General features: G+C 39.9%; 1 long non-coding RNA gene and 1 pseudogene across 1 annotated transcript; both read right to left on the bottom strand.

Annotated features, from left to right (window-relative positions):
* Positions 1-307: 307 nt before the first annotated feature.
* Positions 308-18,046, bottom strand: LOC109276304 (uncharacterized). Its single transcript, XR_008421480.1, has 4 exons — positions 17,784-18,046; positions 16,985-17,157; positions 8,952-9,139; positions 308-749 (listed from the first exon to the last, which is right to left on the bottom strand). It is a non-coding gene; the product is annotated as an uncharacterized LOC109276304 (long non-coding RNA).
* Positions 18,047-20,525: 2,479 nt separating this feature from the next.
* Positions 20,526-20,602, bottom strand: LOC128776711 (U4 spliceosomal RNA; annotated as a pseudogene).
* Between the last annotated feature and the right edge of the window lie 4,832 nt (positions 20,603-25,434).

A 25,434-nucleotide genomic window follows, 5' to 3' on the forward strand; every position in this document is an offset into this window, starting at 1 on the left:
GTTATAAAGGGAATTGAGTTTGTAGTCAGAAGACCTGAGTTTAAGTCATAGTTCTTTCATTAACTAAGTGTGACCATGAGCCTTAGTATTCTCAGCTCCATAAAGTGGATGGTCAAAAAAAGATAAAACCTGTTATGAACTAAATATAGAGCTCAACCTACCATTACTCAGTTTTTTCCACTTGGACATCCTCCTTCCTATTATAGTTGACTTTGGTAAATGTCTGTATCTGGGAGTATTCTTTCTTTCGCACATTATAGATAGCTCAATCCAAACAGGATCAGACAAAACAGCAAAACAAAGAGAGGAGGGGGAATTATTACCTCTTGTAGATTTAAAATCCATGAGTAGATGTAACATCTAGCATGGCTGAATTCAGATGCTCAGAATAGGTTTTAGGAAGCTGTCTTGCTCCATCTCCTCGTTCTGTTCATTGGGTCAGGTGTGCCCCATCTGTTCCGAGAAGTTTCAGGCTTATGTCTTCACAGTCCCAAGATGCAAAACACTTCTTTTGCTATAAACTCTCCCAAAGGTTCTGGGATATATGCTGTTTGAGTTAACTTGATTCCTTCTTTCATCCTTGCGCCAATCACCGTAGCCAGACTTATTGCTACTTATGGTGGTACTTATGTTGATCAGTGTAAGCCAATAGCATGTGATCATTCCTTGAACTTGGGGTGCGGTCAGGTGCACCCAAACAATGAGTACTAAAAGTGGGGTGGGGTAGTTTCCCAAGGAAATACAGGGCTCTGAAATAAAAAAGGAGAAGAAGAAGTTTGTGGTAGAGAAAAAGAATAGGTATTTATTATATATTTTCCTTTTCTTTTGTCTTTATTGTTCATTTTGACAAGAAAATATATACAAAAACATTGCAGGAACCAGAGACCATTGCAGAGACCTGGTGATTAGCCCCTGGGGAGGGCCCTGACTTGAATTCAAGGAATTCTCATGGGTACATGAGAGATAGGGTTGTGTAAGAAGACTAACTTGCAAGTTGGTAAAGGCTCTTCCTCACCTCCTGATCAGACAGAGAACTTTTTTTTTTAAATGACTTTATTCAGATATAGTTCATACCATACAATTCACTCATTTACAATGCACAATTCAATAGTTTTTTGGTAATTTACAGAGTTGTGCGACCATTATCACCATCAATTTTATTTTATTATTTTTTTAAGTTTGTTTATTCATTTTTGAGAGAGCATGAGTGGGGTAGGGACAGAGAGAGAGGGGTAGAGAGAATCCCAAGCAGGCTCCGTGCTGTCAGTGCAGAGCCTGACGTGGGGCTCGATCTCACAAACTGTGATATCATAACATGAGCCAAAATCCAGAGTCCACGCTTAAACAAATGAGCTACCCAAGTGCCCTAGAAACTCTACATCCTTTAGCTATCATTCCCCCTCCCCTCAATTCCCCCATCCCCACCAGCCTTAGGCAACCACTAACTATTTATTGTCTCTATAGATTTTTGTATTCTGGACATTTAATATAAATAAAATAATATAATATGTGATCTTTTGTGACTGGCATCTTTCATTTAGCATAATGTTTTAAGGTACATCCATGTTGCTACATGTATTTGTACTTCTTTTTTATGGTTGAGTAGCATTCAATAGTATACGATGGAATACTATTCCATTGTGTAGATATATCACATTTCAGATATAGATATATCACCCATTCACTCATTGATGGATTTTTGGATTGTTTCTAGCTTTGGGGACTGTTTTTAGGTGGAAATATATTTTCATTTCTCTTGGGTATATATTCAAGGGTGGAATTACTGGGTCAAATAGTAACACTGTGTAACTTTTTGAGGAACTGCCAGACTATTTTGCTAAGTAGCTGTATCACTTTCACCAAAGTTCCAATATCTCCACACCTTAGCGTGATCTTTTTATTATCTGTCTTTTAAAATATTACAGCCGTACTAGTAGGTGTTACGTGGTATCTCATGGTTTGTTTTTTTTTTTTTTAATTTTTTTTTTCAACGTTTTTTATTTATTTTTGGGACAGAGAGAGACAGAGCATGAACGGGGGAGGGGCAGAGAGAGAGGGAGACACAGAATCAGAAACAGGCTCCAGGCTCCGAGCCATCAGCCCAGAGCCTGACGCGGGGCTCGAACTCACGGACCGCGAGATCATGACCTGGCTGAAGTCGGACGCTTAACCGACTGCGCCACCCAGGCGCCCCGGTATCTCATGGTTTTGATTTGTATTTCCCTAATGGCTAATGATGTTGAGCATCTTTTCATATGCTTGTTGGCCATTTGTACATCTTCACTGGAAGGTCTATTAAATATATATATATCATATATATATATGTTATATATATATATATCATATATATATAACATATATATATAAAATATATATATATGTATATAAAGCTTATATATTATATATAAGCAATTGTCTTTTCACTTTCTTGATAGTGTCCTTTGAAGCACAAATTTAAAATTTTTGAAGTCCAATTTATTCATTTTTTCCATTGGTCAGTTGATTTTTAACATGCTACCCTTGTTGCTTTTTTTTTTTTGTAATTTTTTTTTTTTGAGTATAGTTGACTTCAGGTGTACAACTTATTTTTAATTTTTTGTTTATTTGCTACACTTGTTGCTTTTAAACCTGGTACTTGGTACAAAAGCTTATCTCAAGCTTACCTCTGTTTCTTTTATACATAAGATCTCACAAGTACTTCAGGTGAGTCAAAAGAATGTTTTAAAAAAAAATGACTCACAAGCATGGGACATCAGAGCCTGAATAAAGTGAGAAGGACCTCTACTCAGGGGTGGCCAAATGTGAAAGGTTAGAACCCAGAGAAACTAGGAGAATATCCATGCATGGGGATGATTCAGAATTGGGTGCGGGAGCCCAAAAAAGGAAGGAAGGCAACCACACATGGGAGCATCCTGGTGTGGAGAGTCAGAACCTGAATAGGCAATGAAGGGCATTCATGCCGGGGTGGCTCAGTGCACTTGAGAGCCCAAATGGCATGAGAGGGCTTTGATACTGAGAGTACAGTAGCCTGGAATAGAGTATTTGTATAGAAGTGAGATGAGAAGGGTATCTGCATGGGGTGGGGGGGGGGGAGGGGGGGAGAGGACAGTGGAGGTAATGGGAGATTGATTATATTCAGGAATATTGATAAAATGTTAAGGATAACAAGGGCCAGGTTCCCACAATTGGAGAATGGATTAAAAGTATACAAAGGAAGAGAGGTGCCTGGGTGGCTCAGTTCGTTGAGCATCTGACTCTTGATTTTGACTTAGGTCATGACCCCAGGGTTGTGGGATCAAGCCCATGTTGGGCTCCATGTTGAGTGTGGGGCCTGCTTAAGATCCCCTCTCTCCCTCTGCCCCCTTCTCTGCTCATGTGTGTGCTCTCTCTAAAAAAAAAAAAAAAGTATAGAAAGGAAGAAAACTAGAATGAAATTTGTGGTGGATTAGAATTGGAAGTATTGGTGTAAACTCACAGTTTTTAATATAAAAAGATCAATATAGAAATGTACATGCATTTACATATATGTATTCACATATACATGTCCATTCATGCATAAATACATATGTACACACATGTATTGATTAGAAACGCCTCCTGAAGGAACTTGGAAGTAGTGACATCTCAATAGTAATGAGCAAAAACAGTCCCCAGATCTTGGTTTCTAAATATCATTCTGAGAGCCAGTGAAGCAGCTTACATAAGGATAAAGGTGGGCATTGACTATTGGGAGACTGTTCATTTCAGGAAGGCAGAGTGGGGCCATTTACAATGGGGGCACAGGGGCCTGTAGTGGCTTGGAGACCAAGCTTTGGATCCACACCAAGAGTGAGTTGGATCTCAGTTCTGGATTTATCAGCTAAGTGATGTATTGACAATAGGTTCCTTAACATTTCGCAGCCTCAGCTCCTCATTTGTAAATAGGACAATAGAAAATAGAAAGGGAAAAAGTAAGTCAAATGCCTGGCACGTTGTAAGCACTTAGTATTCTTACTGGGAACACCAGGAAGGCATATTGTAGTAGTGAAAATAAATCACAGAAATCAACAAAAACAAAAAGACTCTGAAAACTTTCCAAAATCTTCATCTAAGCTCAGAAGGCCAGGAATTTGGTGGAGTTCCAGGGGCTTTTCAGTCCCGTATACCAGCTATGAAATTAATGTGTAATGCTTTTGTGTTAATTCTGCCTATTAATAAAATTTGTGATACGAGATCTGACCCATGTGTTGGATAGTCCGAAGAGTGGGGTGCCACATGGGGTGGGATGATAGGAATTATGCCAATTTGATTTCATTTCAGAGAACTAACTAGCTGGGGAAATTCCTATGGAAGTGGGCTGCCACTGGGATCTCCCTACTGCTCAAACCAGAGTCTTCTGTTTCCTTCCTCCCTCAATAGTGCTTACATCTAATAAGTCATCACGCCTTTTCTTCTCAGTTTCCCCATAGTTGTTCTGCTTCTCTTCACCACCACTCTGGTTCCAGCCTTCCATTCTGACTTGGTTACTTTGTGAAAAACTTTGTAACTGGTCTTCTTGTCCCTAGTTATTACATCTCCAAACCACCCCTATCCTGCCACATAGTAAGTTCCATTTTTCCAAGGATTAATCTGCCCACACTGAAACTCCTCAAATCCTATTTCTTCCATGATAAAATTTGCCTTCCTTAGATGGCATTCAAGGACCTCCTGCTATGCAACCAGCTACAACCAACAGAGGCCATTCACTCCCTATTCCTTGGGACCATATTTCACATTTCTTTTTTTTTTTTTTAATTTCATTTTTCATATTTCACATTTCTATCTACACTTTTCACCTAAGCCTTCCTTACTTTTCCTTTTGCAATGATTGTTTCTTTTTATATCCTGTCATTAAAATGTGTTAAGTCATAGTTTAAAATGCCCATAACAAAACAAAGAGTGTGGATCAGTCTCCTGTCCATCACAATTTCCTTCTCCTTGCAGGCTACGACCTTCACTCTTGTTGATTATTTTCATATCTTCATCCTCATTTCTAAATAAAATGCTTAAGTTGCTATTCAATTAAAAATTTTCCCAACAAACAAAAGTCTAGGACCAGACAGCTTCACAGGCCAATTCTACCAAACATTTAAAGAACAGCTGGGGCACCTGGGTGGCTCAGTTGGTTGGGCGTCTGACTTCAGTTCAGGTCATGATCTCACATCTCATGGGTTTAAGCCCTGTGTCAGGCTCTGTGCTGACAGCTCAGAGCCTGGAGCCTGCTTCAGATTCTATGTCCCCTCGCCCTCTTCCCCTCCCCCACTCATGCTCTGTCTCTCTCTCAAAAATAAATAAACATTAAAAAAATTTTTTTAAATAAAAAAATAAAGAGCAGTTAATAGCTGTTCTTCTCAAACTATTCTAAAAAATAGAAAAGAACGGGGGCGCCTGGGTGGCGCAGTCGGTTAAGCATCCGACTTCAGCCAGGTCATGATCTCGCGGTCCGTGAGTTCGAGCCCCGCGTCAGGCTCTGGGCTGATGGCTCGGAGCCTGTTTCTGATTCTGTGTCTCCCTCTCTCTCTGCCCCTCCCCCATTCATGCTCTGTCTCTCTCTGTCCCAAAAATAAATAAAAAGGTTGAAAAAAAAATTAAAAAAAAAAAAAAAATAGAAAAGAAGGAAGGAAAACTTCCAAATTCATTCTACAAAGCCAGCATTCCCTTAGAGCAAAAACAGATGAAGATACCACAAAAAAGGCCAGTATCTCTGATGAACATAGGTGCAAAAATCCTCAACAAAATACTAGTACACGGAATACAATAATACATTAAAAAAAAAATCACTCACCATTATCAAGTGGGATTTATTTCCAGGATGCAAAAGTGGTTCAATATTCACAAATCAACATGATATATCACATCAATAAAAGAAAGGATGAAAACCATATGATTATTTCAATAGATACAGAAAAAGTATTTGACAAAGTACAACATGCATTCATGATAAAAATCCTAAATGAAGGAGGTTTAGAGGGAGCATATCTCAACATAATAAAGGCCTTGTATGAAGAACCCACAACTGACATCATACTCAATGGGGAAAAACTGAGAGCTTTCCCCCTAAGATCAGGAACAAGACAATGATGTCTACTCTCACCACTTTTATTCAACACAGTACTGGAAGTCCTAGCCACAGCATTCAGACTATAAAAAGAAATAAAAGGCATCCAAATCGGTAAGGAAGAAGTAAAACTTTTACTATTTGCAGATGACGTGATACTATATATAGAAAACCAAAAAACTGCTAGAACTGATACATGAATTTAGTAAAGTCACAGGATACAAATCAATGTACAGAAATCTGTTGCATTTCTACACACTAATAATGAAACAGCAGAAAGAGAAGTAAAGAAAATAATTCCATTTATAACTGCACCAAAAATAAAAAAGTACCTAGGAACAAACATAACCAAAGAGGTGAAATACCTGTACTCTGAAAACTATAAAACATTGATGAGAGAAATTGAAGACAACACAAAGAAACAGAAAGACATTTCATGTTCATGGATTGGAAGAACAAATATTGTTAAACTGTCTATACTCTCCAAAGCAATCTACAGATTTAATGTAATCCTCATCAAAATACCAATAGCAGTTTCACAGAACTTGAAGAAACAGTCTAAAATCTGTATGGAACCACAAAAAGACCCTGAATAGCCAAAGCAATCTTGAAAAAGAAAAACAAAACTGGAGGTATCACAGTTCCGGACTACAAGTTATATTACAAAGCTGTAGTAATCGAAACATTACACGGTACTGGCACCAAAACAGACACATAGATCAATAGAATAAAATAGAAAACCCAGAAATAAACTCACAATTATATGGTCAATTAGTCTTAGACAAAGTAGAAAGAATGTCCAAAGGGAAAAAGACAGTCTCTTCAAATGGTGTTGGGAAAACTGGTCAGTTAGATGCAAAAGAATGAAACTGGACAACTTTCTTATACCATACACAAAAATAGACTCAAAATGGATTAATGACTTAAATGTGGGGGCATCTGGGTGGCTCAGCTGATTGAGTGTCCGACTCTTGGTTTCAACTCAGGTCATGATCTTGTGGTTCATGAGTTCGAGCCCCAAATCAGGCTCTGGGCTGACTGTGTGGAGCCTGCTTGGGATTCTCTCTCTCCCTCTTTCTGACCCTCCACTGCTCGATCTGTTTCTCTCTCAAAATAAATAAATAGGGGCGCCTGGGTGGCGCAGTCGGTTAAGCGTCCGACTTCAGCCAGGTCACGATCAAGCGGTCCGTGAGTTCGAGCCCCGCGTCAGGCTCTGGGCTGATGGCTCGGAGCCTGGAGCCTGTTTCCGATTCTGTGTCTCCCTCTCTTTCTGCCCCTCCCCTGTTCATGCTCTGTCTCTCTCTGTCCCAAAAATAAATTAAAAACGTTGAAAAAAAAAATTAAAAAAAAAATAAATAAAATAAATAAATAAAAAGTTAAAAAAAAAAAAAAGACCTAAATGTGAGACTCGAAACCATAAAAATCCTAGAAGACAGCATAGGCAGTAATGTCTCTGACACTAGCCATAGCATCATTTTTCTAGATATGTCTTCTGAGGCAAGAGAAATAAAAGAAAAAATAAACTACTGGGACTTTTTCAACATAAAAAAATTTCTGTACAGCCAAAGAAATAATCAACAAAATTAAAGACAACCTGCTGAATGGGAGAAGATATTTGCAAATGACATATCCAATAAAGGGTTAGTATCCAAAATATCTAAATAATTTACACAACTCAACACTCCCAAAACAAATAATCCGATTAAAAAATGGGCAGAAGACATGAACAGACATTTTTCCAAAGAAGACATCCAGATGGCCAACAGACACATGAAAAGATGCTCATCATCACTTGTCATCAGGGAAATACGAAACAAAACCACAATGAGATACCACCTCACACCTGTCAGAATGGCTAAAATAAAAAACACAAGACAGGCACCTGGTGGCTTAGTCGGTTAAGCATCCAACTCTTAATTTTGGCTTAGGTCATGATCTCATGGTCATGAGATCGAGCCTTGTGTTGGGCTCTGTGCCAGGCATGAAGCCTGCTTAAGATTCTCTCTCCCTCTCTCTGTCTCACCCCTATTTGCGCACTTTCCCTCTCTCTCAAGAATTAAACAAAACAAAACAAAACAAAACAACGTTGGTGAGGATGTGGGAAAAAATGAACCCTCAGGCATTGTTGGTAGGAATGCAAACTGGTGCAGCCACTGTGGAAAACAGTATGGAAGTTCCTCAAAAAATTAAAAATAGAACTACCTGCTATCTAATAATTGCACTACTGGATATTTACCCCCAAAATATGAAAACACTAATTCAAAGGGACACCTGCTATAATGGATATTATTGAGCCATAAAAAATAATGAAATCTTGCCATTTACAACAACATGGTTGGAGCTACAGAGTATTATGCTAAGAGAAATAAGTCAGTCAGAGAAAGATAAATACCATGATTGCACTCATATGTGGAATTTAGGAAACAAAACGAGCAAAAGGAAAAAAGAGAGAGAGAGAGAGACAAACCAAAAAACAGAATCTTAAGTATAGAGAACAAACTGATGGTTTCCAGAGGAGACGTGGGTGGGGAGATGGGTGACTAGTAAAGGAGATTAAGAATATACTTATCATGATGAGCACTGCGTAATGTATAGAATTGTTGAATCACTATCTTAGACACCTGGAACTAACAAAACATTGTATGTTAAGTATACTGGAATTAAAATAAAAAACAATAAAAAATTTAGGTATCTATGGACTTTCTACTATTGAAAATTTCACTCTTTTAGTACACACACCCACATTTACATCTTTCCTGTCTACACATTGTGCCAGATGCCAAAGGTGTTTTGCCCCTTAGAGAAGTGCCCTCAAAGTTTGCCCATGATTATTTTCCTTCTTCACTTCCCATGATGAAGGTCTTATTTACTATACCTGTTTTCCCTCGTGATAGAAGTCTGGTCTTGTCTACTGGATTCCATGTCTTCCTTTTTTGAAGGATGTCTTGTCTACTGTACTTCATGTCTTCCTCTCCTAAGGGAGGTTCTTGTGTACTGGATTCCATGTCTTTCTCTTTTTTGGTTTATTCCCTCATTTTGGAGAAGCACATTCTTTCTGGTTTCCTATAAAGAATTCAGTGCAGGTATAATTTTTGAGACCTTTTGTGTATTAAAATATTCCTATTCTACTTTCATACTTAAATGATAATTTGGCTGGTCTGAAAATTCTATATTGGAAAATCTTTTCCTTCAAAATTTCATCATCTAGCTTTCATGGTTGTTGCTGAGAAGTCTGACTTCATTCTGACTCCTGTTTCTGTATGTGGGATCTTATCTGCTTGTCTTTTTCACCTTAATTCCCACCATATCCTCTGTTTTGGTTGGGCTGCCTTCAGCTGCAGTTGAAAATCAACTTGAAGTGGCTTAAAAAATAAAATTTATCTCATACAAGAAGTCCAAATGCAGAATGGCTCCAAGGAGAGTTAATTCATTGATAAATTATGTTACCATTGACCCCAGACTTTTCCCTTCTCTTTTTTCCCTTAGGTTAGTTCTCCTTATGGTTCTAAGATGGAGAGAGCAATTCCAGGTTGTATCCAATATCCAGATGCACGAAAGTATAAAGGAGGAAAAGATAATCTCTTCATTGATATCTTTTCTAGGAATAAAGAAACCTTTCTCAGAAACACCCAGTTGATTTTACCTCATGTTTCATTGGTGAGAATATATATCACATGCCCAAGCCTAAATCAAAGATAAAGGGAATGGTACTACCTTGGTTGGTTTAATCAGGATTCACCTTTAAGAGCTTTGGAAGTAACTGGCACACAAGCACATGACCAAATGGAGGAGATTAGATACCTGAACAAAACTAGAGGTGCAACAGCAAGGAAGCAAGGAAATGGTTTTGGAAGGGAATCAACAGTGTGTGCTACACTCTTGGACATATTCTATTTCATTAATCCTGACTTGATTACAGTGTCCCCAATGCTCATATTATTAGGTTTCTGACTTTGCATTGGCTCCTGCTGTTCTAGTCACTGCAGGAAGTCGAAGAGTAGGATTGACTTCTGGAGTCTCCCTAGGAAGTCATTTATTTCTGTACATTTGGCTAGCATTAGATTAACCTTGTATTCTCTATAAGTAAAGTCAGAGTGTTGACACCGGTGCTCCCTTACCCATTGAGATGGGGTCCTGGCTGCAGGTTTGTACTGAAGCCTTCCTGATTTCCCATTACCACCAAGGCTAATTGGTCCAAGGAGGGAATACTGAATCAGATTCTCCCCCTATTTGGTATTAGGACTGAAAGAAAGGCAGTCTCCATTTGCTTCAAACTATCACTTCCAACTCAAGAGGGGCAGCTGCATTCCATCTTGTGCTTTGAGGAACAGAGAAATCAGTTTGCAGGGAGAAGGAGCAAATGCAGAAGAGAAAGCAGACAATGAGATGGAGTGGAGTGTTCCTGGCTTTCTACTTCTTTTTATTTTTTTAAAATTTTTTAACCTTTATTCATTTTTGAGAGGCAGAGAGAGAGAGAGAGGGCACAAGTGAGGGAGGAGCAGAGAGGGAGGGAGACAGAATCCTAAGCAGGCTCCAGACTCTGAGCTGTCAGCACAGAGCCTGACACGGGGCTTGAACCCACAAACCGTGAGATCATGACCTGAGCTGAAGTTGGACGCTTAACCAACCAAGTCACCTAGGAGACCCCCCTCATTAAAAAAAAAATTTTTTTTTAACATGTATTTATTTTTGAGAGGCAGAGACAGAGCACAAGCGGTGGAGGGGCAGAGAGAGAGGGTTGGCTTTCTACTTCTTGATTTCAGCTCCTGTCTGAGGGCTGGCTGCATTCCTTGCCCTTGTGTCTTGTGAGATAAGCAAGTCTCCTCATTTTAAATCCTCCTATTTATTTAAACTAGTTCCCTGGAAGTTCTGCTATTTTTAACTACATCATCTTAATTTAAGGAGTTATGACCAATCCTTCTGAGTAGGGCTATGAAACCTGAGGGCTTGTGTCTCAGAGCCTCTTTTTCTCCCCCTTATCACCAGGTTTTATTTATTGTATACCTTGTGGGGAATCTGGTATGCTTGGGTAGGAAATCTGAGGTGTTGTATGCAAGAACAGGTAGAAGGGCGTGTGTCCAGTTTGTGCAGAGGCTAGTAAGATGTTTCACTTCTTTTTTTTTTTAATTTTTTTTTCAACGTTTTTTATTTATTTTTGGGACAGAGAGAGACAGAGCATGAACGGGGGAGGGGCAGAGAGAGAGGGAGACACAGAATCGGAAACAGGCTCCAGGCTCCAGGCTCTGAGCCATCAGCCCAGAGCCCGACGCGGGGCTCGAACTCACGGACCGCAAGATCGTGACCTGGCTGAAGTCGGACGCTTAACCGACTGCGCCACCCAGGCGCCCCAAGATGTTTCACTTCTTCTGTGTGATGTAAAGTAAGCATTGATAAATATTTGAACAGATAAGCATTATATACCTTGTAAACCTGAATCTGATAAAAAAAATAAATCTTAAAGTAATTGTTAATAGCTGTTGTGTCACACTGAGATAAAAACTCAGTGATCATCTGTAATTGTTGCACCTGTGGTCACTGTGTTGGGGTATCAGACTTACATTTATGAGCTGACTTCACTTTATGCAACCAGTTTGCTCTAAGTGGGACAATTCTAGTGCTGACACAGGACTTTGAGAAGTCCTGAGGAGTCTCAAACAGCTTGGGATCTCAATAAGCACTTTTGCTCAGAATCTTTGCATTGACTGTGTCACCTTTAAATTTTTTTATTTGAGAGAGAGAGAGAGAGAGAGAGAAAGTGTGAGTGGGGGTGGGGGGCAGAGGGAGAGAGAGAGAGCATGTTCCATGCTCAGCACGGAGCCCAGCATGGGGCTTGATCCCATGACCCTGGGATCATGACCTAAGCTGAAATCAAGAGCCAGATGCTCAACTGACTGAGCCACCAGGCATCCTGATTATGTCACCTCTAATCATGCATTGGCCTCCTGGTCAACTTTCATCACTTCTCAACCCAACTCCTTATATATATGGTGTTACTTTGGACAAATTAGAACTACAGTTCCCAGAATCCCCTTCCTTGTGTGATTTGCATTAGAGTTGGAAAAAAAAAAAAAAAAGAAGCTAGCATGTGATTTGGTAGGTAGTAGGGAAAGAGCAGCCATGCTCTGGAGGAAACACACAGAGAGGTTTGCCTATCTCAGTTGTGCCCACTCTCTACCACACTGGTGGCACATTCTGTATGTTCTTGCTCCCTCCTACCCCATACCAGACTCTTTTGTCAAGTGCAGGCCCTGTTGACCAGAAGTGACTCCAGCTGGGCTGTTCCACTCTGATAGCTGAAGCACCTGGATTCCCAGATGACTTTGCAAGCTTCCTGTTGCCCACCTCTGCCAGCACTAAAGGAAGGCTGGCCAGTGATTTTTCCCTGATCCTTCAACTTCTACTTTTCACTTGATTTCCTCACTTCTTCAATAATAGTAGGTAGTAACTGTATCTTGTTTGCTATCCCAGAAGTCATAGCTTCTAGCATATAATGAATCCTCAATAAACATCTACTAAATGATCTTTAGTTTACAGAAAGAAGGAAAGAAAGAAAGAAACTACTTGTCTCATTGAACTGGCCTAGATGCCAGATGGTGGAGATTCTCTTCACAATTTTGGCTAAGAGGAAAAGGTGCTTTCCAATCTCTGATTACTTACTTCTTAAAATAATTCCACAAAGCATATTCCTTAAAAAAAAAAAAAAAAAAAAGAGAGAAATGAAAGTAGCTTGCTTAAGATTCTGCAGCAAAAGAGGAAGTAAACCCAAATTAGAACTGGTAGTTATGCTTTCCCTAACTTACAACTGAAGTCTGCTTAGCAACTCATTAAGTTTTATCTTCCTTACCTTATCAAACCCACTTTTGTTCACCATCACCTCTCTGCCCCTTGCCTGTACATACATGTATGCTTATCCAAACACCACTAGAAAAAATTATGGAAGTCCTTGTTGAAAGTATGGCTCTCCAAAGGGAATACATTCAAGTCAACTTAATGGGTATTTATAGAGCATCTACATGTAAGAAAATTTGCACTGCAGGCCAAGTATAGATGAATAGAGGACCAATGTGTTGCAGTGTTCCTACTGGAGAGACTTTATAAAAATTCTTTGATGTGGAACCATTGTTGGTTATTACTTAATTCCTATTCTCAGTACCTTGTCTTTTTCTCATTCCTTTAGTTGAGTTCTTGGGGTTGTGGTTTCCTCATGAACATACATACACCCAAAGTAGCTTCATGAGATTCAGCAGAAGTAGGTCCTCTAGGCCACAGCCCATCTAAGAGAACATTTTGTTATTCCTTAGGTGGGTGGTTCTTAAAATTCAGGAGTAAGCCTTCACCTGGGAAGTCTCTTTAAAATGCAGAATCCCAGGGGTGCCTGGGTGGCTTGGTCGGTTAAGCATCCGACTTCAGCTCAGGTCATGATCTCACGGTCCGTGAGTTTGAGCCCCGCGTCGGGCTCTGTGCTGACAGCTCAGAGCCTGGAGCCTGTTTCAGATTCTGTGTCTCCTTCTCTCTCTGCCCCTCCCCTGTTCATGCTCTGTCTCTCTCTGTCTCAAAAATAAATAAACGTTAAAAAAATAAAAAATAAAATAAAATAAAATGCAGAATCCTGGACTTCCTTCTTCATCCTCCCCCAACCAACTCTGCCCCTGCAGATTAAAATTCAGGATATCTATGGACTTTGTATTTTTCACAAGACTCCAGGGACTCATCTGATGCAATGGTCTTTAGGCCAGTTTTGGAGAAATGTCCAAAAACATCTGAAAGAGAATCATTTGGGCACTTATTTTTTAACAGCTGATTCTTGATCCCTCTGAATTAGAATTCTGGAGGCAGGACCTGGGAATATGCATGTTAAATTCATCTCCTACTTAAAAAACATTTTTTTTAATGTTTATTTTTGAAAGAGAGAGAAAGAGAGAGAGAGCAAGTGGGGGAGAGGCAGAGAGAGAGGGAGACACAGAATCTGAAGCTATCAGCACAGAGCCTGATGTAGGTTTGAACCGTTTGAACTGTTCGATTGTGACCTGAGCCAAAGTGAAATGCTCAACTGACTGAGCCACCCAAGCACTTGATTGTTATGAATCCACAGACCCCTTTGAAAAGAATTAGTAGATTTCCTACTTTGAATTTGAAGCCCAGTTCAGACACAAAGTCTTCTGGAGAGAGAAACAGAAAAAAAAAAAAGGGAAAGCTTTGCTAATAAACATTGATTTTAGAATCACTCCTTCCTAACTGTTCGAATCCGTTCCCAGCTTATCGCTGTTCTGAGCCTTTTCTGGAAAACGTCTGGGTTTGCAAGGTCAGGCAGCCTTCATACCCCTTGAGGTGGTAAGGACTCTTCTAATGGGCCCATCTGAGGGAGCCTTGGTTTGCAGACTAAATGTATAAAGGCCCATCAAACAGTAATGGGAACTGCAGAGGACTTGGGGGTGTTGGGAACTGTCTTCCTGAACAATGGGGCCATGGTCATTCTGGGGCTAACTTCAGGTCACCTGTCTGCTTCTCTACGCCATCCCATCCCGACATTCCCAGCTACTGAGCCCCAAAGGTAAGTGCAGAGTGATAACTGCTGGGAGGGGCTGTGTGAAGCCAGAAAAGCCAATGTGTGAGAGCACTAGAGAGAGACAAATGTGGTACTTCAGAGGTGGCTCAATTAGTTAAGCCTCCAACTCTTGATTTTGGCTCAGGTCATGATCTCACTGTTCATGAGATTAAGCCCTTGTTAGGCTCCACCCTGACCGCAGGGAGCCTGCTTGAGATTCTCTCTCTGCCCCTTCCCCTGTGCTCTCTCTCACTCACAAATTAATAAACTTTAAAAATAACAATTAAAAAAAACAAAACAAAACATGATACTTTTGTCTCTTCCTGACTCTACACTCCCTTTTATCCTCATTCTTTCCTCCTTTTCCATCCGTCATCTTCCCTACAAACTGGACTGGTTAGTAAATCGAGAAGGCTTTCTTCAGCCACCCCTGCTGCCCCCACTTTGTGGAGGACTGTGTCTGGTAAGGCACTACTTTCTCTCACCAGCCTGCCATAACCAGCGCCAGCACTTGGTCAACTTTACTGTAGTAAAACCTGCTCCAAGGACTGAAAGGCGACATTTGCTGGGCACCAGGCAAGTGCCAAGTGCCAAGGACTGACAATACTACCAGAAAAGTGCTTAGGGCAGTGGCTGGCTTGTTTAGTAAATTATAGGTATTACTCACCATTGTTTTGCTATTTATTTCTCAAAGTGACCCTGGAAAGTGGGTCGTGACTGCTGGTCTGCTCCTCTTTGCAGGTGAAAAAACTGAGGCCCAGAGGAAAGTAAGTGATGTGCTTCTGATCACATAGCTAGAGAGAGGTGGAACCGGAATTTTTACCCAGTCTAGAGATGGCTCCAAAATCCATACTTTTTCAACTGCCATCATTAAGATCTCAGTCTGAGGTCTTATATTCAAAACAAATATAGGAAAACTTAAAAAAAAAAAAAAAGCTGTTAGTTCTAGAGATATATACACATATTTAATTTTTTGTGAAATTAAAGTGACTTATAAATGAATTTTTAAAAGTTACTTAGGGGTTGCCTGGGTGGCTCAGTCAGCTGAGTGTCCAACTCTGGATTTTGGTTCAGGTCATGATCTCACGTTTTGTGTGATTGAGCCTCGCACTGGGCTCTGCTGGCTGTGAGGAGCCTGCTTGGGTTCTCTCTCTCTCTCTCTCTCTCTCTCTCTCTCTTTCTCTCTCTCTCATGCTCTCTCTCTTAAACTTAAAAAAATGTCACTCAGTGTTTACAGGGAAAGTGACAAAATTAAACAAGATTGGAAATCTGTTGATAAACAGCTAACATTGGGTGATGGGTAGATGGAGATTCAGTGTATGAATCTCTTTGCTTTTGTATAGATTTGAAATTTTCTTCATTGAAGAGTTAAAAACCGAAGTCACTTCACATCCATCCAAAATATGATGATTATGTACAGTAGCAGAATATCTACAGGTCCTTAATTCGTAGTTGATAAACTTCACATTTTGTGAGGATTGTTCTGTTTTTTTTTTTTACATTTATTTATTTTTAAGAAACAGAGTGAGACAAAGTGTGAGCGGGGGAGGGGCAGAGAGAGAAGGAGACACAGAATCTGAAGCAGTCTCCAGGCTCTGAGCAAGTGGTCAGCACAGAGCCTGATGCGGGGCTCAAACCCACGAACTGTGAGATCATGACCTGAGCCGAAGTCGGACGCTCAACCGACTGAGCCACCCAGGCGCCCCGTGGATTGTGTGGTTTTTTGAAGATTTTGAATACTAAATTTTTGGTTTTTAAACTCTTAAAATAAGACAATTTATATTTGTTGTATAATAATTAGGGCAAGGCAACTAATGGTCATGACAGTCCTATGGTGAAAGTAGAATTATCTCCATCTTATAGATGAAAAACTGAGGCACTGAGGTAACTTCCTGGCTAGAGGGCTACTAGATGAAGTGGAAGGGGATTTTGAACTCAGGAAGTATGTCTCAGGTCCACACATATTATGTGGCTCGGCTTGAGGGCACCATCTTTTTTTTTTTTTTTTTTTTTTTTTTAAGTTTTTAAATGTTTATTTATTTTGGAGAGAGAGACAGAGACAGAGCAAAAGCAGGGGAGGGGTAGAGAGAGAGAGGGGGAGACAGAATCTGAAGCAGGCTCCAGGCTCTGAGCTGTCAGCACAGAGCCCAACGTGGGGCTCCAATCATGAACCATGAGATCATGACCTGAGCCAAAGTTGGATGCTCAACCGACTGAACCACCCAGGTGCCCTTGAGGGCACCATCTTTAAGAAAATATTCATCTTAAGTATCAGTTAGGAATGATTTTGACACAAATTACAGAAAACCATAGTAATTGTAGCTTAAGTGACTTAAGCAAAAAAAGAGCATTAATATTCTCACCTAATGAGATTGGAACAAGGCACTCCAGGTTCAATGCCACCACTCAGGCTGCCTCCATGGCTCTAGGTGCTTTCTGGCCTTATGGTTAGCCACCCCTGCCTGATGCCTTCCCATCATCACAATTAGCTTCTCACTGGCACAAGACAGTGGCCTCATACAACTTTTCGACACACCTGTAAGATAGGAAGAAAGGTCAGGGAAATGCTAGTGAATTCTTAAGTGTGTGTCTCTACTCAGCAGGAAGCAAAATATTTCCCAGGGGCTCCCAGTAGACTTCCCCTTATGTCTCATTGGCCAGAACTTTGTCCATGGCTCCACGTAATAAGAAGAACTGGGAAATTGAGTGTCTAGTAAAGAAGGATAAAATTACTGGCATTGACTTACATAAGTCATTCATGAGCCCAAGGACACATTAAATCACTGGGCAAGTTGGATTATTATTATTTAAAGATATGTAGATCTTTATTTAAAGTTTTTTAGGAACACAGGGGAGAGATTCATACCAAATAACACAGAAAAATTTCTTGAATAAACCTTTTAACATCTCTCTGTCCCAAAGTCCCATTTCATATATCACTGCCCTAACCTCATCCTGTCTCTCCAAATGAGTGAACACTTTTGAAATTCTCCTCACTATACCCTCTTTCCACTTCTTTTTCCTCCTAACTCATTTCCAGATCTTTCCTTCTATGTCTCCTTATCTCCTTCTTATGTAAGAGTAATCTAGCCTCTAGAAATTACCTACTGGAGTAACAAATTACTCCCAATTTAGTGTCTTAAAATAAACATGTTATGTCACAAATTCTGTGGGTCAGGAATTTGAGGGTAGCTTAGTTGGATGTTTCTAGCTCAGCATCTCGAATGAGGTTTCAGTCAAGATGTGTGCAAGGGCTGCAGTCATCTAAAAGCTCGACTGGGGCTAGAGGATCCCCTTCTGAGATGGCTCACTCATACAGCTGTTGACTTGCAGCCTAAGTTCTTCACTCCATGGCCTCTCCATAGGATGGCTCAACATGGTGGCTGGCTTCTCCCAAAGTGAGTGATCTGAGAGAGAGAGAACATGAAGGTAGCCATAGTGCCTTTTATTACAGAGTCTCTTCAGTCATATGTCATCATTTTTACGTTATTTTATGAGTTAGAAGAGGGTCACACTCAAGGGGAGGGGAATTAAGCTCTTCTTCTTGAAGGGAGGTATATCAGAGGATTTGTGGACATGTTTTTTAAACCATCACATCTATATATCATTTAACGTATCACACCTCAGTTTTTTTGAGAGGGGGAGAGGGACAAGGGTAAGAGGTAGAAAAGAATGGGAACAAAAGTGACTCTGGGGTGGCAGCTATATTTGTCTCCTCAGACTGCCATAACAGAATACCACAAACTGGGGGCTTAAACAACAGAAATTTATTTTCTCACAGCTCTGGAGGCTAGAAGTCCAGGATCAAGGTGCCAGCAGAGCTGGTTTCTGGTGAATCCTCTCTCCTCTCTTGCAGGTGGCCACTTTCTTGTTTCCTCACGTGGCCATTCCTCTGTGTGTATTCCTGGTGTCTCCTCCTCTTATAAGGATACCAGTCTTACTGGATCAAGACCCCACCCTAATGACCTCATTTAACCTTAATTATCTTCTTTTCTAATCAATTAATTTTACTTTTTTATTAAAAAAATTTTAATGTTTGGGGCGCCTGGGTGGCTCAGTCGGTTGAGTGTCCCGACTTCGGCTCAGGTCATGATCTCACAGTTCGTGCGTTCGAGCCCCGCATCAGGTTCTGTGCTGACCGCTTGCTCAGAGCCTGGAGCCTGCTTCAGATTCTGTGTCTCCTACTCTCTCTGCCCCTCCCCCATTCACGCTTTGTCTCACTCTGTTTCTCGAAAATAAATGTAAAAAAAAAAAATTTTAATGTTTATCTTGAGAGAGAGAGAGAGCGCGCATGAGCTTGAACAGGGGAGGGGCAGACAGGAGAGAAAGAATCCCAAGCAGGCTCCACACTGCCAGCACGGAGCCTGACTTAGGGCTTGAACCCACAAACTGTGAGATCATGACCTGAGCTGAAATCGAGAGTCAGACGCTTAACCGACTGAACCACCCAGGAGCCCCTGACCTTAATTATCTTCATAAAGGCCTCTTCTCTAAATACAGTCGCATTGGGAAGGGTGCAGTTTACAGCTCCAACATTTAAGTTTAGGGAGATGTAATTTGTTTTGTGACAGTAGCTATGTATGTCATGTTGCTGCTTTACACATTACTTCTATTAAGATCATATTTTAAAATAAAATGCCTTTATGGCTTTTGGGGACACTATGTTGTACTGTTGTTGTTGTTGTTGCTTTTAATATTTATTTATTTTGAGAGACAGGGGGTTGGGGGGAGGGACAGAGAGAGAGGAAGAGAGAGATAATCCCAAGCAGGCTCCACACCATCAGTGCAGAGCCTGATGTGGAGCTCGAACTCATGAATTGTGAGATCATGACCCAAGCCAAAATCAAGAGTTGGGTACTCAATGAACTGAGGCACCCAGGAACCCCTATGTTGTACCATTTAATATAATCATCAAAGTTATGACATTTTTATAAATAATATTTTTAAGCAATAACTTTCCCCATAGGAAAAAAATAAAAGTAATTCTTTTTAAATGTTTTTAAGTGTTTATTTATTTTGAGACAGAGGGAGAGAAAGAGAGAGCAGGAGAGGGGCAGAGAGAGAGGGAGAGAGAAAGACTCTCAAGCAGGCTCCACACTGTCAGTGCAGAGCCTGATGCAGGGTTCAAACCCACGAACTGTGAGATCATGACCTGAACTGAGATCAAGAGTCAGCCGCTTAATGGACTGAGCCACCCAGGCGTCCCCAAAATGAAAGTAATTCTTTTTTTTTTTATTATTATTTATTTATTTTTTTTTAACATTTATTTATTTATTTTTTTTTTTTTAATTTTTTTTTTTTTCAACGTTTTTTATTTATTTTTGGGACAGAGAGAGACAGGGCATGAACGGGGGAGGGGCAGAGAGAGAGGGAGACACAGAATCGGAAACAAGCTCCAGGCTCCGAGCCATCAGCCCAGAGCCTGACGCGGGGCTCGAACTCACGGACCGCGAGATCGTGACCTGGTTGAAGTCGGACGCTTAACCGACTGCGCCACCCAGGCGCCCCTTTACAGTTTTTTTTTTTTTTTTAAATTTTAACATTTATTTATTTTTGAGACAGAGAGAGACAGAGCATGAACGGGGGAGGGTCAGAGAGAGGGAGACACAGAATCTGAAACAGGCTCCAGGCTTTGAGCTGTCAGCACAGAGCCTGACGCGGGGCTTGAACTCACGGACCGCGAGATCATGACCTGAGCCGAAGTCGGCCACTTAACCGACTGAGCCACCCAGGCGCCCCAAAATGAAAGTAATTCTTAAAGCTTCTCTTTGTTGTGAAAAATGGCTCATGCAGAAAGATGTATAAAACATAAATGTACAATTTACCAAGTTGTGAGAAAGTAATCATGCCTTTAACTGCTAACCAGGTTAGGAAATAGAGCCCCACTTGCAAGTCTGAAGGCCCTGCATACACTTTCCAATTAGTAATAATTGCACCTCGGATAAACCTCATTGGCTATGATACTGCCACTGCGCAAGGCTCATGTACTTTCCAAATTATAACTTTCCATCTCCCTCCAAAGGTAACTATAGTCTCATCTTGCATGATATTCACCTTGCCATTCTTTATTTTTTACTACCTACATATGCATTCCCTTGAGTGTTCAAGGCCCTAAGGATACAGAAGTGAAAGAAACAAACTCTCTACCCTTATGGAGTTCACAGCTAACAATAAACATTGATCATATAATTAACAATAAACATAATGAATAAACTGTATAGTATGTTAGAAGGTGATAAATGCAAAAAAAAGCAGAGCTGGAGTTTACTTGGCTCTATAAGCATGTAATGATTTCAACATTGGAAGGGAGATAAAAAGGGAGATAAAACTGAAAGTAGGGAGGGAAGAAAGTAAATGAAAGGAGGGTGGAAAAGAATAAAGAGGGAGAAAGGAGGAGGAAACAACAGGAAGAAGAATGTTGGTGGGAAAGCAAACAGAACAGATGGTAAGAAGAGGGAAGAAAGGGAAAATAAGAGGTAGAGAAGGAAAAGTGGGAGGTTAAAAGATTTTTTCTCACCTGGAGGGTTGCTGAAAAGACCCTGAGCTGAAACCCCTTTATTTACATTTTGGTAAAAAGAAGTACTAAATTCTTAATTAGAGAGCAGTTTCCTACATTGAAGCTTTTTGTTTACTACAAATTTGTTTTATGCAAGCTAAAATTAGCTTGCACGAAAGTATTCCTTAATACTTATACAAAATTTAGGCAGCTGTTTTAGAAATGGATGTTTTTGAGCCCATAGCAGATGACTGGGCTGAGCAGAGGCTATGCAACATGCCTGGAATTTGTAAGAATTGCCAGCTGTTAATAAAGTAGTTTTCTTTTTTAAATATTTAATTAATTAAATTAATTAATTAATTCATTCATTCATTTAGAGAGTGTGAGCAGGGAAGGAGCAGAGAGAGAGAGGGAGAGAGAAAATTCCAAGCAGACTTTGTGCTGTCAGTGCAGAGCCTGATAAGGGGCTTGAACCCATAAACCCAACTGTGAGATCATGGCCTGAGCCAAAATCAAGTTGGATGCTCAACCAACTGAGTCACCCAGGTGCCCTAATAAAGTAGTTTTCTTTAAAAAAAAAAAAAAAAGGAGTGGGGTGGCTGGGTGGCTCAGTTTGTTAAGCATCTGACTTTGGCTCAGGTCATGATCTCATGGTTCATGAGTTCGAGCCCTGAATTGGTCTCTGTGCTGACAGCTTGGAGCCTGGAGCCTGCTTCAGATTCTGTCTCCCATTCTCTCTGCTCCTCCCCCACTTGCTCTCTGTCTCTCTCTCTCAAAAATAAACACTACAAAAATTTTTTTTAATTAAAAAAAGTAGAGCAGGGTAAGGGGATTGGCAGCACAGGGGTGAGGGGTAGTGGTTTTGACTAGAGTGTCAGGGAAAGCCTCACTAAGCAAATGCATGACGGAGGTGAGTTATCCATGTCTGGAGGAAGACTATTCCAGGTAGAAGGAACAGCTACACCTACCACCTACAGTGGTGTATTTGGTTTCATAGAGCTGCTCTAACAAAGTACCACAAACTGAGTGGCTTACAACAGAAATTTATTCTCTTATACTTTGCAGGGCCAGAAGTCTGAAATCAAAGTGTCAGCAGGGTTGGGTCCTTTTTGGAGGCTCTGAGGGAGAATCTGTTCCTTGTCTCTTTTGGCTTCTAATCCTTACTGGCAACCCTTGGCATTCCTTTTTCTGTAAGGACACAGTGATTGGATTTAGGCCCAATCCAGTAGGACCTCATCATAACTTGATTACATCTGCAAAGACCCTTTTCCAAATGAGGTCACTTTCATAGGTACTGAGAGTTAAGACTTCAACATTTCTTTTTGGTGGACTCGGTTCAACCCATGACATGTGGGAATACGCCTTCCAGGCTTGGGAAACAGCAACCAAGCCAGGGAGGCTAGAGATGCTTAGATGCATTTGAGATTCTGCTTACCTTTGGGATAAAGAGGTGTTTGTTCTAGCATTGTGTTATCTCCGCTGTTTGTTTCTCAAATATATAGTATATAGGGGACAAACCTTAAAAATTGAAAGCATATTAGATCACAATGCCTACTACGGCCACAGGGGGTGTCCTTTGATTTATTGTTGGTACCCTGAAGGTAGAACTGGAAGATGAGAAACAAGATTTGGTGACTGTAGTTAAGAATATAGTATTGTACACTTGAAATTTGCCTGGGGTGGGGGGTGGGGTGGAGGCAGTGCCTAGGTGGCTCAGTTGGTTAAGCATCTGACTCTTGATTTCAGCTCAGGTCACTGTTCATGAGTTTGAGTCCTGTGTTAGGCTCTGCGCTGACAGCATGGAGCTTGCTTGGGTGGGATTCTCTCTCCCTCTCTCTGCCCCTCTCCTGCTCACTCTCTCCCTATCAAAATAAATAATAAACATAAAAAAAAAAGAAATTTGCTGGGAGTAGATCTTAAGCATTCTTAACACACACACACAGAGCTAACTATGCTAACTATTAACTATGTGGGGTGGTGATGTGTTGATTATCTTGATCTTGGTAATCACCGTATAATGTATATTCCTATCAAATCATTACATTATATTTGCCAATTATCCTACAATAAAATTAAAAAAGAATTTAACTTGGAAAATCAAGAAGATGGAAAAGAATTAAGGAGTAAATTTCACAGACAGGTTTATCATTAAGAAGTCAGTGCTTGAGAAAGTCCAAGAAGTTCTACACTTTGAAATAATTCCTTTTTCTTCAGTCCTGAATTTAGGTAGATTGTTATTTACTGCCTTTAGGGGTTTATATGCATTTCAATTTTAGGTTTTGGCTTAAAAAGGGAAACTTAATTCTTTCAAGACAGCTTTCACAAGTGACAGAGTGGTGATCCTTTCTTTTTCTGTATTTCTGAGAATGTACACTTTTCATAATTGACTTAACTCTACATGGGAAAAGAGAGCTGTTCTTTATTTTTTTAATTGAACAATGATTGACATAAAATATTGTATTAGTTTCAGGTGTACAACAGTGATTCAATATTTATATATGCCAAGAAATGGTTATCACAATATGTCTACTATATGTTACCATATAGATATTACAATATCATTGACTATATTCCCTAATCTGTACTTTTCATTCCCACAACTTATTTATTTTATAACTAGAACATCATACCTCTTACTCTCCTTCATTTATTTCATTCATACCCCCTATTCTCCTCTCTGGCAAACAACAATTTATTCTCTATATCTGTGTCTGTTTCTCTTTTATTTTGCTTATCTGTTTGCTTTATATTTTAGATTGCACATGTAAGTGAAATCATATGGCATTTATCTTTGTATGAGTTATTTCCTTTAGCAGAGTACCCTTTAGGTCCATCCATATTGTTGCAATTGGCAAGATTTCACTCTTTTTTATGACTAGGTAATATTCCATTGTATATGTATATATATATGGTGTGTGTGTGTGTGTGTGTGTGTGTATATATATATATATGGTATTGTATATGTATATATATGGTATACATATATATGTATATATATGGTATATGTATATATATATGGTATTGTATATGTATATATATGTATGTATATATATGTATATACATGTGAAAACATATATATATATATATATATATATATATATATACACACCCCACATCCCCTTAAAAATTGTTTTTTCTTTAAAATTTTTTATTTATACCACATCCTCTTTATCCATTCATCTATCAATGGACACTTAGGTTGTTCTGTATGTTGGATATTGTAAATAATGCTGCAATAAACATAGCAGTTCATATGTCTTTTTGAATTAGTGTTTTCATTTTCTTTGGCTAAATATCCAGAAGTGGAATTGCTGGATCATATGGTAGTTCTATTTTTAATTTTTTGAAAAACCTCCACACTTTTCCACAGTGGCTGTACCAATTTGCATTCCCACCAAGGAGTTCCCTTTTCTCCACTTTGTTGCCAACATTTGTTATTTCTTGTCATCCCCCCCCCCCCGCCCCGTCTTTTTGATACTAGCCATTCTGACAGGTGTAAGGTGATATCTCATTGAGATTTTGATTTGCATTTCCCTGATGATGAGTGATGCTGAACATCTTTTAGTGTGTCTGTCTGTTAGCCATCTGGATGTCTTCTTTGGAAAAGTGACAGGGCCTCTATTCATTTTTTTTCTTTCTTTCTCTCTTCTTCTTCTTCTTTTTTTTTTTTTTTTTTGAGAGAGAGAGAGAGGGAGAGAGAGAGCACAATGAGCAAGGGGCAAAGAAAGAGGGAGAAGCAGGGCTCACCCAAAGCAGGGCTCAAGCTCACCTGAGGTGGGACCCAAACTCATGAATTGTGAGATCATGACTTGAGCTGAAGTCAGATGCTTTAACTGACTGAGCCACCCAGGCACCCAGCTCTGTTCATTTTTTAATTGGATTGTTTTTCTGATATTGAGTTATATGAGTTCTTTATATATTTTGAATGTTAACCCCTTATGGGATACACATAATTTACAAATATCTTCTCCCATTCAGCAGATCGCCTTTTTGTTTTGTTGATGGTTTCCTTTGCTGTGCAAAAGTTTTTTAGTTTGATGTAGTCCCAATAGTTTAGTTTTGCTTTTGCTGTCTTTGCCTTGAGAGACAGATCCAAAAAAAAATTGCCAAAAGCAATGTCATAGAGCTTACCTCCTCTGTTTTCTTCTAGGAATTTTATGGTTTCCGGTCTTACATTTAAGTCTTACACCCATTTTGAGTTTATTTTTGTATATGGTGTTAAAAAAGCAGTCTAGTTTCATTCATTTGCATATAGTTGTTAAAAACTCTCTAAGCTTTTCTTACACATGGCAGGGGTGAGGGACAAATTTCAGACTA

This window comes from Panthera pardus, unplaced genomic scaffold (genome assembly GCF_024362965.1).
Source record: "Panthera pardus isolate Hobbes unplaced genomic scaffold, ASM2436296v1 HiC_scaffold_13, whole genome shotgun sequence".
NCBI lineage: Eukaryota > Metazoa > Chordata > Mammalia > Carnivora > Felidae > Panthera > Panthera pardus.